The sequence below is a fragment of the Crocodylus siamensis genome, chromosome 6, assembly GCF_052110815.1.
Source record: "Crocodylus siamensis isolate JL-2025a chromosome 6, ASM5211081v1, whole genome shotgun sequence".
Lineage (NCBI taxonomy): Eukaryota > Metazoa > Chordata > Crocodylia > Crocodylidae > Crocodylus > Crocodylus siamensis.
In genome coordinates this window covers 18,640,891-18,653,615 of record NC_143400.1, presented here as the reverse complement: position 1 = coordinate 18,653,615, position 12,725 = coordinate 18,640,891, and the positions used below count along the sequence as shown (strand labels likewise).

The 12,725-nt window shown below is 47.4% G+C and overlaps 1 long non-coding RNA gene and 1 other non-coding gene across 2 annotated transcripts in view; both read right to left on the bottom strand.

Annotated features, from left to right (window-relative positions):
• Positions 1 to 2,547: 2,547 nt before the first annotated feature.
• LOC149861364 (uncharacterized) overlaps positions 2,548 to 12,725 on the bottom strand; it is a 35,901-nt gene continuing 25,723 nt past the window's right edge. Inside the window, exon 3 of the long non-coding RNA XR_016443217.1 lies at positions 2,548 to 10,625. This is a non-coding gene — a long non-coding RNA (uncharacterized LOC149861364). The remainder of the gene's footprint in view (positions 10,626 to 12,725) is intronic.
• Positions 10,522 to 10,595, bottom strand: TRNAR-UCU (transfer RNA arginine (anticodon UCU)). Its single transcript has one exon. It is a non-coding gene; the product is annotated as a tRNA-Arg (tRNA).

The window sequence follows — 12,725 nt, the reverse complement described above, 5'->3', positions numbered from 1 at the left end:
GATTGTAGGGGTTTTCCCTGGCCAGGAGGGATGCTATAGCCATGACAAAGCTGGGTCTGGAGATGCGGAGGGAACCTGTATGTGCAGAGGGATGCACAGCCCTCTCTCAGCCACCCCATTGGCAGACAGAGAGCATCCTAGCAGTGCTCCATTTAGGACCTCCCTCCCCCTCAACCCCCAGGAGATGCAGTGGTGCGGTGCTGGGCTCATCCAGGAACAGCAACAGTGGCAGCAGCAGGGATGGATGTGTTCCCCCACCCTGCCCAGTACCCCAGGAGCAGGTGAGCAAAAGGGGAATGCCCCCACCCACTGCTGCTACCCCATCACTGTTCCCAGCTGAGGTCAGCCCCACAAAGCCTGTCTGGGGAGGGCAGGAGTCTCCCTGTAGCTTCCCCTGTCCCTGGGACAGCAGGGAAAGCAGTAGCAGCAGGCAGGGGAGAGGGGAAGGGCAGGGGAGGGGACCTACCTTTGAGCACAGAGGAAGGAGAGCGGTTCTTACCTACTTTGAGGACTTTAAAGAGGCTCCATAAGTGAGATCTACCCACACTGGTGGGTGTGGGCAGAGGAGGCTGGGAGCAGGATGCAGCCACCCCTGCAGTATTGGTACCTGCTTCTGCACACCTGTTAGCCAAACGTTGTATCCGACCCAGGACTGAATGGACTGACTGAAGGTTTTAACCATCTCCTGGTAAAATTGCAAACTGCCTCAGGGCCTTCCCCCATTACCTGCACTTCCAGTAGGCCGTCAACGCAGGGAAGGTGTGACGGGGCAAAGTATGGCTATCTCTTGGGATGGCCCCTGGTTTATGGATTGATCCAGAGCTGTTTCACAGTCCTGCTCTGTCCCCTCCCTGTCACAAAGTGGGGCTCAGTAGAGTCATCCCTGTTGAGGAGTCAAGAGAGCTCCTTATAAAAAAACACACATCACCAGAGGCCACCAATGACCCGCTTGGTGTCACAAGCCCTCTTGCACCATGCTCTTGGTCTGGTGCTGATGCCAGTCACAGCTGTGCCCATGCATTGCCATATTTGCTGTGATCTCTGTACATTGTCTGGTTTTCTGGTTCCTCTGAAGGGGACATGGGACTCTGTTCCCATCCCTGATGCCCAGTTGCTGGAGTATTTTGCAGACCCACACAGGCTGTGGTACTGCTGGACCTGTTTGAAGTGAGTGGGTGCTCCAGAGTGTTTGCACTGCTCTTGAAGAGTCAACTTTCTGAGGAAGGGGCCCAGAAAATGGTGGCAGTCATATGCCTTTGCACCAAGCTTTAAAATCATGAGGTCATCTCAGGACAGGGCTTATGAGCAAGAGAGCTGAGGTGAGTTGCAGAAAGTGAGATTTTATGCCCAAGAAGCATTTGTCTGAGATGGTTTGGACAGGTGTCAGACTCGGGGACTGACCTCCAGAGGCTCCTTCAAGCCCTGATTTTCTAATTCTGTGTGGATGTGTCTGATTCTGACGCAGGCAAAGGGGTGGATCTGACTGAGGCAGATCTAGCCCAGATACACCTGCTGTTGGTTGATTGGTCCATCCTGGAGACACAGGGTTGTGGCATCATTAAACTGATATGCACGTGGCACATGCCTGGCCAGTAAACATAATGGGCTGAAATCAGAAGGACACACAGTCCGGCATACACATAGGACACTCTGGTCGTGTTTTGCATGGGGAAGCTGACAGAAGTGAAGTTCCTGGGTCAGTCCATATAACACACAGGGTCCAGGGTAACACACAGGGTCATTGCTAGCTCAACTTACTCTGCTGGCTGCATTGGGGTTGATACGGCATTAACACACCCAGGGATCTGATCAGACTGCTATGCACAGTAGGGATGTGGAGCCAACACACACCTCAGAGGTGTGTTGTGATGTTGATACGCAGGCTAGGAGCTACAGGGGAGGGCAGGTTGTGCTTGTGGCGGGCCAGTAGGGGGTGCTCCTGCATTGAGCCGCACACCTCCCTGCGCCCAACCACCTTCCAGACTCCGAATGCCTCCCTAGGGGTGCCTTATGCTTGGCCGACCCCTCTCCCGGAGCACACTCACTAGTCTGGGGGTAATATCGTTGCCACCACCCTGAGAAGGGACTGTCTCGGCCCTGCGTCCTTGGGGAAGCACAGGCCTAACAGTCCAACGGGTACTTGACCCGGTACAGGCACTTGGGGCACTTCCCCAAGTCAGGGGGCAAAAAGCAAAGTCTCCCTTAGTCCGCAGACCTAAGGGGTCTCTTAGGCATAATTTAGACCCACCCCTCAATAAGTCTCCCACACTGGTCAAAAAGGAGAACTTTATTGATTACGAGGGGTAGGAGAAATTAGGGTACAGGACTGAGCAATATCTTGGAAATCCTAAAGAGCAAACAGTGTGGCTGCAGTAGCCTTTTGATCACGCATCTGTGTTACTGCCAGCTAGATATCTAATCCGACTGAGCAGCTTACTCACAAGCATCTTCCAGAGTTCTTCCGTTTCCCCTCTGGAGTCTGGGGGTGAGAGAGAGAGCTAGGTCCCGATGACAAGGCTCCTCTGTCTCCCCTGCTTGGCTGCTGCTTCACCTCATGGCCGAAGAGAGAAGAGCGAGCCTCCTCCCCCTCCCAACCTATATAGCCCCTGTGACCTCCTTCACCTGGGCCAGTGGAGGTCAGCCCCAGTTGGCTGTCAGCCAACCAATTTGAAATACATCACCTGTTACTGGGCAGACTCCAGCCCACCAGGTAGATGCCCCTCACCCAGGTAACTGATGCCAGTCCCATGGGCAGAGGAAGCAGGTTTCCCTCCTCCCTCAGGATGCAGCCAGCTCAAGTTACCTAAATAGACAGGCCGAGGGTGCGGTCCCCTGTGTGCTGGGTCCATCCTAATCAAATGGTTGCTGCTCAGAGATTTTAGTCACGGTGTCACAGGGCAGAGATTTTGGGGAGAAACAAGGTGGCTTTCTGCCACAATGCTCTCCTTCGGAAACACACAGAGGCAGATACGAATCCCGTGCATATGCAGCGGCAAGTCATTTTAATCTCTCCCTGACTCTGATCTCCACTGTCAGGGCCTGAGCTGACAGACATAGGCATGACTTCTGTCTATGGTACATGATAGGGGCATGATCTGCCTGAGCTTAAATCTGACTGCTCTCCCCTAGTCTCATGAACGGGCTGGGCTAATCTACTTGCTGTAGGCTGGAGGAGGCACAGGGAGACAGACGCACAAGTAAGTTAGCTAGAGAGCCCTACTGCAGGAAGGCAATTTCTACCTGATGTGGGGAGATCAGTTTGACACTAAGGTGCCTGGGAACTTTATTCTGACATATGTGGGGCACTGATCTGCATACACAAACACCATCTGTGGTTGGCAGTATAACTGAAATGACATGGATCGCTTTTGAAAAGAGGTGATGTGTGTGTCTGTCATTTATTTCCTTTGACACTAAGGGCTAGATCCTATTCCACCTACAATAGGTGTAAGTTGATGTACGCACCTAAGGTGATCTTATTCCCCCCTGCTCAAGGTCCTGAAAAATGCTAGTGGACCTACTTTTATAAAATGCCATTATCTTAATCTTCAGTCTAAGGCACAAAAATACACCTAGGAGAAAGATCCACCCACTTTGTGCATGAATGATCTTTCAGAGATTTGAGCAGGCTGGGGATAGGATCTCATTTAGGTACCTAATAGATGTAACAGGACCTATTCCAATGTGAATAAACCTTGATATCTGGATAGAAATAACAATTTTTCATTGGGTCCTGTACATGGTCATAGCTGTTGCAAGTTTGATCATGAGCCATCAGGACTGTTTAGTAAGATGAATCCATTTTATGACATCAACTATGATATCATATATCCGAGAATAAGAAATACAGGCTATGTCTAAAGTGTGGAGACTGTATCCTAAAAAGCAGTGACTCTGAAAAAGTTTTAGGCATCACAATGAACAAACAACTCAACAGAGTGATGCTGTGATAAAAGGAGCTGACATGGTCTTTGATGTTTAAATAAGTCAATGAGTAAAGAGCTGATTTTTACCTCTGTGTCAGCACTGGTGAGATTGATACTGGCTATCCACCCATTTCTGGGGTCCACGTAGTAAAAGGATGTAGAATTGGGGAGGGCACAGGAAAGTAGCCACAAGATTGGTTTGGGAAACAATCTCATGGTGAGAAACTGGACAAGCTCAATGTCTTTAATATATCAAAATTAAAATTAAGAGGTAAATTGATTATAGTGGCTAAATATTGACACAGAGAGGTGCTCTAAGACAATTTATTATAGCAGAGAAAGGTGGAACAAGAACCAGTGGTGGAAAGATGAAGCAAGAGAAATTCAAATTAGAAACAGCATAATTTGTTAACAGTGAAGGTGACTGATTACTGAAACCAGTGCCCAAAGGAAGTGAAACATTTTCCATCTCTTGATGTTTTCAGAGCAAGATTGGACACCTTTTTCTAAGAGAAGCATTATTCAGACACAAGTCATTAGGCTTAGCCCAGGGACAATGGTGAAACCTGATGGTCTGTGATATACAGACAGTACAATTTAGATGTTCCCTTCTGGTTCTTACTGCTATGAAGTCTAAGCTGTATCACTCTGCAAGTGGCTCCAACAGGCACTGTAGCACTGAGGCATCCCTCTGAGTCATGGGTCCTCTTCTTGCTCCAGGCCCTCTAAAGTAGCAGTGTGCCACTGTGCTCCATCTCCTCCGCTCACTGAAGCACTGCTATGTGGTCTGGCCAGAAAACGGGGGGTAGAGCCGAGATGCCCCTGCCCGCTACAACCCAACTCCTCAGTGGGCATGTCTACATGTGTAATTATATGTGCCTAAACTTAATGCACCTTTGTTTAAGGAGAATTAAGGTGATTTAGGCACATATTTACACATAGATGCACTAAATTTAGGCTCGCATAGCTAAGTCGCATTAGCCCACATATAGCTGCGCTTATGTGTATTGACGTGGTGCATGTCCATTGATGCACACCGCGTTAATATGCATTAAGCGTCTACATGTGGGCTAATGTGACTTAGCTATGTGAGCCTAAATTTGGTACTTGCTTTAAACAGGTATCAAACTTAAGTGGGATTAGCCTAAAATTGCCATGTTTAAAGCACATCAAGGGCATGCATGTGTGGACTTGCACCCTTAACGTGCCTTAAAAATGGCAATTTTAGGCTAATCCCACATAAAAGGGCCATGTATAGACAAGCCCAGTGAGAGGGAACACAACTGTGGGACTAATCCTGCCTTCTTGTGTGTACGTGCTGATACAGTTTTTGGTTGCATGAATATGTTCTCTTTTCTCCCTGGAAACCTGTTTCACACAGGATACTGCTCAGTGGCTAAGGCAGTCCTTCAATATTTCTATTATCTAAATCGGTCCAAACATGTCTCCAGGCTGTGTTTACTGCATGGCATCCACACCACATGCTGAGTGTGAAACTCGGCGTTCCCTTCTGGCCTTTTCTCTTGCACTCACGGCTGCTAAGTCTTTGCGACCCACACGTTCTCTCTGGTGTGCAGACAGTCAGATCAAGCTTTGCCCAGATGTCTTCTAAATCCAGAAGGTGAGTGGCTGCTTAGGAGTCAATTCTCCTGCTTCACTGCAATACTTCCCACCCCCACCCCTTTTTTTCCCATCATGAATAAAGGAAGGATCTTACAGATAACAGCTTTAGTCTCTAACCAAGCCTGTCTCACTCACTGAGAATGAATTTAAATGATCATGGCCTAATGAACTTCATCCCAGGGTACTGACGGAGGAGATCCTGAGCCCTTGGCAATGATCTTCATGAAGTTGTGGGCGATGGGCCAGGTTCCAGAGGAGTGGAAAGGAGCCAATATAGCGTCTGTCCTAAAAAAAGTAAAAAAGGAGGACCTGGGGAACCAGTCTGTAGACTGGTTAGCTTCACCTCAATACTCGGGAAGTTACTGGAACATATCCTAAGGAAGGCTGTTTGCAAGCATCTGCAGGAGGAAAGGCTGATTACGAGCAGCCAACATGGATTTACTAAGAAGAAATTATGTCAATTATGTCAAACAAGCTTGATCTTCTTTGGCCAAGTAATTACTTGGGTGGATGAGGGGAAGGCTGTGGCTATCATGTATCTGGACTTCAGCAAAGCTTTTGACAACCTTCTCATAAACAAAATTGGAAAACTGTGGGCTGGATAAGCCTACTACAAGGTAGATAGGCAACTAGTCAATAGCTGTAAGCAAAGGGTAATTATTAACAGGTCCATGTCAGAATGGCAGGAGGTTTCAAGTGGAGTCCCACAGGGGTCTGTCCTTGGCCCAGTGCTGTTCAATGTTCTTATTAATGATTTGGATGTTGGCATAGAAAGCTTCTTGAGCATATTTGCAAATGACATGAAACTGGGAAGGATTGTGAACACGCTGGAAGATGAGAGTGTAACTCAGAAGTATCTTGACAGATTGGGAAGTTGGGCTGATACTAATAGACTGAAGTTAAATGCAAGGTGCTGCACCTTGGGAAGAATAACCAAAACCAGAAATACAAAATGGTTGATACCTGGCAGGATGGCAGCACTACTGAGAAGGATCAAGGAGTTATAGTAGATCACACACTCAATATGAGTCTGCAGTACGATGTAGCTGCAAAAAAGGCAAATACCTTTTTGGGGTGCATCAGTAGAATCATTAGGTACAAGATGTGGAAGGTGATAATGCCTCTCTATTCAACACTACTTAGGTCTCATCTGGAGTACTGTATATAGTTTGGGCTCAACATTTTAAAAAGGATTTGGAGAAGTTAGAGACAGTCCAGAAGCAGGCAACAAAGATGAACAAGAGCCTGGAAAACAAGTCATATGCAGAGAGGTTGAAAGAGTTAGGCATGTTCAGCTTGTGGAAAAGGCACTTAAGAGGGGATGTGATAGCTTCAAATACCTGAAGTGCTGCCATAAAGAAGAGGGAAAGTATTTTTTCTCTCTTGCTGCAGAGAGGCGTATGTGTACCAACGGCTTGAAGTTACAGCAAAGTAAGTTAAGGTTGGATATCAGGAAAAGCATCTTCACTGTTATGGCAGTGCGGCAGTGGAAAAGACACCTGGAAAAGCTGTGGACTCTCCGTCACTGGAGGTGTTCAAGAAGTTGGACAACCACTGGTTGGGGTGATTGAGCAATGACACTGTTCTACCATGGGTATTCCCCATATTTCTAAGCGTTGCTGGTTGCCTCTTCTCCTTCTCCTGGCCTCCCTTCTGCTACACGTCAGGTGTTTTGTAAGCTTTCCTCAGCAACACTGGTTGGTGGCTGCGGCTGATGCTGGGGATGGTGGCTAGGTTGTGCCAATGCTCCTGCTGGAACCTCCTGCTAGAGGTCTGGCCCCTCCATTCAGGGTCAGACTGATCCACCATATTTAGTGTCAGGAAGACATTTTACCCCGTGGTCAGGTTGGTACAGACTGGAGGGATTTTTGTCTTCTCAATAGAGGGGGAATGTGGCCTCTACCTAGGATCTCTTGAGCATATATTAACAACCCTCTATAGAAGCAGGATGTTAGCTGCTGTGGTCCCCCTGTTTTACCTGTGGAAAGTTAGGGTGTTATGTATTAAGTTGTGTCAGGGTTGATGGTATTTTTACTAAGAGTTTAGATTATGGATTTGCATATGATGGTTTGGACAGGGCTGGTCCTGCCTCAGGCAGGAGGTTGGACTAGACGTGACCTCTGGAGCTCCCTTCCATTCTTTGCATTGGGGGAGATGTGGATCCTGTGGAAAACAGAGGAGATACATCATGTAATTAAAAACTGTTTCAGGGAGGAAGTTTTAGGCTAGAGGCCAGAACAGTAGTTATCAATTGTGTAGTCACATACACAAAACGAAGATAGTCATTCCAACAAATGATGATGTCTCTTGGCCAAATGCCAAGGGCATCACATCAGGAAATGCTCTAGAAATGGAGTGCAGCCTCAGTTACTTTACCAGAAAATGGTACTCTTCCGGTCCAAGATTGTGAGACCTTATAAAGTGAATGGGGCCATGGATGCCATGCTCCAGGACAAGGCTAGAGCAGTCTTCTGGTTCCTCACTTTCCCCATAGACCAAAGGGGATTTGATTCTGCACCTTGGGATTTGATTCTGGGGTTTCAAAGGTAGTTCTCAGAACCATCAGTCTCCCAAAGTACTGTGGTTTAAGCTATTGCAGCCTTTGCTTTGTGACTTACCATCTGGATTATGAACAATACAAACTGAACAGAAATGCCTACGGTAAACAGCCGTCTGTGATGGGACTGGGGAAGTACCAGCTCCTCACATCACCACTACTGGGAGCTTGCTATGATAGAGGGGGGAGGTTGTGGTGGGTGTCTGCTATAGACCACCAGACCAGGAGAATGAGGTAGATGAGGCTTTCTTCAGACAGCTAGTGGAAATTTCCAGATCACAGGCCCTGGTTCTCAGGGGGGGATTTCAGTCACCCTGACATCTGCTGGGAAGGTAATTCAGCAGCACACAGCAAATCCAGGACATTTTTGGAGAGTACAAGGGACAACTTCCTGGTGCAAGTGCTGGAGCAGCCAACTAGGGACCATGCTTTTCTTGACCTGCTGCTCACAAGCAGGGAAGAATTAGTGGGGGATGTGGAAGTGGATGGCAACTTGGGCAGCAGCAACCACAAGATGACTGAGTTCGGGATCCAGGGAAAAGACATTAATATAATGTCCGCGGCACTGAAGTGGCAATGATCTGATACCATTTCCATGGATTCCCAGGTATCTGTTCCATAACCTGTGGCAGAACAAAGAAGAGTGAGGCAATGTCCATCAATGCAGCTCAGGTGGCTATCTACGAGGTGCAGAAATTCAGTGGACATAAACGCCAAGGGAGCACATTGTAGCTGGATTAAAGCTCAGCCACCTCCTCCTGGGCTTGAGGAGTGCATCCCTGGCCTACGGGCCTCATTTGGGCTTGTGGTTATATCTACCAGAAAAAACAACCCCTGGCTAGAGGGCGCACAGCGATGTTTTCCTTTTTGCTCCTGCCTCACATTAGTTCTGTCCTTACTGGAGTCTTAGCAGGACTGTGAGGCACAGCGCAGTCTGTGCATTTCTCCCAAAACTTGGGTAGTAACTACTCCTAAGAGGGTCTCTGGCTGCAGGTGTCCAGGACTGCTTGTTGCCTCCTGCTTGAAAAGCCCATTCAGTTCATACATGTACTTTTCCTGTGGCTCCCCTCCTTGGGAGAAAGAAATGCTTCAGCAACAGTCAGCCAGCACCCCCACTCACTCGCCAACACCCAGCAGCACCTCCGTTCACACGCCACCACAAATCCCCCAAACCAAACAACAATCTTGTGGAAACCAGCCAGGACCTGCCATTCTTCCTTCCCAGAGGCCACTCCGCTTCTCTAGCACCTACCACCTCATCCTCCAGCTGGACAGCCCCACATCCCTATGACATAGCCAGCACCCCACATCCCCAAAACACCAACCGCCGCGTTCCCAGTAGCTTCTCTCATTCCCCCACTGGCAGTAACTTTGTACCACCAGGTGTGTCCAGCCCTCCCAGAATATGCACCCTGCACCAACCACCCCAGCGAGACGTGACTCAGCTGTCACCAAATCACCCCCAAAACCTCCGGTAGCTATAGAAAAGCAACAAGCAGCCCTTCCCTGAGCTCTGCTGACCCTGTACTGTGTCTATGCATGCCAGCTACCAACCGCCCATCCAAAAATACCTATCAGCTCCTCCCTATCCATGTTGGATGCTTCTAAGTTTTGTTTAGCTCCCTCATTTGTCCTCCCTTATATCTGCTGGGAACAGGGTGTGATGCCCATTAATGGAGTGGAGTCCTACAGGAGAGTATAAATATACAATTTATCTGATTATGTAATTTGCATAAATTTCCTACATAGCACTGATAGCTTTGATATAGAAACATTACAGGGCCTTCAGTTAATAAATATGAGCCACGATGAGCAGATGCAAAAGGAATCCAACAAGCAAACAAACCTCACGTGCAGAAAAAGATTAACACAAAGACGCACAGATTGTGAGAACAAGATAGGAAGCCCAAATCACACAGACACAGCTAGCTTTCAAAATACAGCCATGTCCATGCACTGAGCAGACACTGCACTTACCAGGATAACAGCGGCTACAACAAAGGCATCTAAAAATTTCTTCCTAAAGAATGGCACAGGATATGTCCAATCTATATTTCTATATATATGGTTGTAGTATATTTTTATATTTCTTCCTAGATAGCAAAGAAAATGATGGCCTTGGTGAACAGGTGACACGACAGTATTTAAAGAGGAATTGGGGTTAGAATATGGAAACGGGAAATAAACATCAAATGCAAACCCAATAATGGAGAAAGGTGGAATCAAGGGGAAAGAATATACAGGGAAGAGAGGAGGATACCCAGCCAGTGATGAGGGTTATGAGAGGCAGCAGCACAGAGGCTATCTGAAAACTCATTTTTTTCCTTCTAAAAGCCCCATAGGAGACATAAATATAATTAATTAGCCACTGTACCTGAGCATTTAGCAGGTTAAAAGAGACACCTGCCTGGAGATCATCTCTGCCGGGACTCGAACCCGGAACCTCTGGATTAGAAGTCCAGCGCGCTCGTCCATTGCGCCACAGAGACCTCACCACAAGCTCAGTCTCAGCATCAGAACTGAAAAAGCACATACCTTCTGCATCACTGCAGGGTAATCTCAGCATCCTGCTATTTCTGTACAGCTACATGGGCAGAGGGAAAACCTGGAACTGAGATCCACCTCCCTGTGCAGAGAGCAGGCTCTTCTCCGCCAAGCCCTCCTTCCACAGGGGCACAAAATAATTCTGGATATGATCCATATCTCCATCTGCAGCAGGAGGAGTGGGGAAACAAAAACCTGGATCTAGGATTGCCCTCTGTACACCTGACAGGCTCCTTCACAGCACCTCCATCACTCACAAGGACAGAGCTAAATCCTGGAGTGGGATTAACCACTGCATCCATAACAGGCTCATTTCAGCATCCCCAGAACAAAAGCAACAGAATTAAAAGCTGAAAGTAGGATTCAGCAACCTCCTTTGCCTTTCCCCTTCCCTAGAGCTCATCCTCATATCTCTATCGCTAATAGATTAGGCTGGCAGTTTGTCACAATGAAAAATGGGGAAAGTTGTAGCTTTTTCCAAGGAGAAACAGAAGAAAATGTGTTTATATTTTATTTTAACAGTCTTGGCATGCAGAATGTTAATGGATGTTTTTAATTTTTTAATTTTGCTTTATTATTATTATTATTACATATCCAGTAGCCAAGAGTTCACCTGGGGCTTTAGGATGTGGAAGTAGATAGGCTGTTACCATAAAGAACTGGTGCTATAAGGGCCCAGCATTGCAGCATGGTGCCATGAGTGAAAGAAGTAATCCAGAGGGTTTTATTACTTTTATTTTATTTCCCTCCGTTTCCCTTTCCCCCCAGCAGTTTTTAGTGCTTCTGTGCAGCAATGGTATGCTTTCTTACTGCTTTCTAACACATCTGGCTCAACTTCCTGGACATATACAGGACTGGAAATATCCTGGCGTGCCTCTTTCTATGGAGAGAATTTGGAAACATTTTTGAAGGCCCCTGTGGGAGGATCACAGGAGCCTGGGACCTGAGCTGCAGGTCTGTCTCCCTAAGGAAGGAGGGTCTGACCATAATCAGACTTGTTTGGTGCTCATCCCTTCGATGCATATGACTGCTGACAGCAGGGTGCATGTCCAGAGCATAGTGTGGCAAGTAACTGGTTTAGTGTGTACGTAACAGAGCACGTGAAGAAGAAGTTGCTGTAAACCAGATCAAGAAACTTTGAAATGAATTCTCTTTGTGCTCGTCTTCGTTAAAGTGATTACAGCAAACTACGACATATAGCATACATTAGCAAGGACTGTGAGACATAATACAAGGGGAAATAGCAAGTTTATACCTATGGGAAAAACAAATGAGACTGAGCCAAGGAAGCTCCATCTAGAAAACCTTGGAAAAGGAAGCAACGCGCTGGAGTGTAATGAGAGGATGTAATCTCAAATGATTCCAGTTGGACATGATGGCGCAGAAAGTCAACACAATTGCTGGCTGCATTAGGTGCACCACATCACGAGATAGGTAGCAAATCATGGCTATAAGACTGTTAGGAGCCAACCCTGGGGACGGTATGCATGCATCCAGCCACTTCAGAACCGGAGGGATCTTGGCAGAACAGGAAGAATTCTGAGATGGGGCAAGAAACTGTAAGGACCGTTGTGAGCTGCACTAGGGGTAGCATGGGATTACATCATGGCAGTCTCTCTGGATCATCCCCTAGGCAATGGCACACCAGGAATGCCTGCAGTGCCATATGCTATAGGAACAAACTCTCCATTGCATTCCTGCCTTGGCATCCTTCTCTGCTGGGACAAGCACAGGGTCATCTGTGAAGCAACCCAGGGAAAATCTGTGCAGTTCCTGCTCTTAGGAGAATCTACCTCCCACTTTCTGTGCTTGAAGAGCAGCAAGCTGACTGGACCAGCAGGCAGAAGCATCTGCTAAGGGGCATATTCTAAAAAGTATTTGGGCACTTAACAGAGGCAGAGGTGTGTTGAATGGGATTTACAAAGGCCAGTGGGGGTCAGTGATAGTACTGTCCCCAAGATGCTTAGGCAGTTTTTATATATCTTCCAGGCATCTATCATCATTGTTAGGCACCTACACATTGTTAGGTACCTACACCACTAGCTTATAAGTCTCCTGGCTCTTTGGTTTAGGGA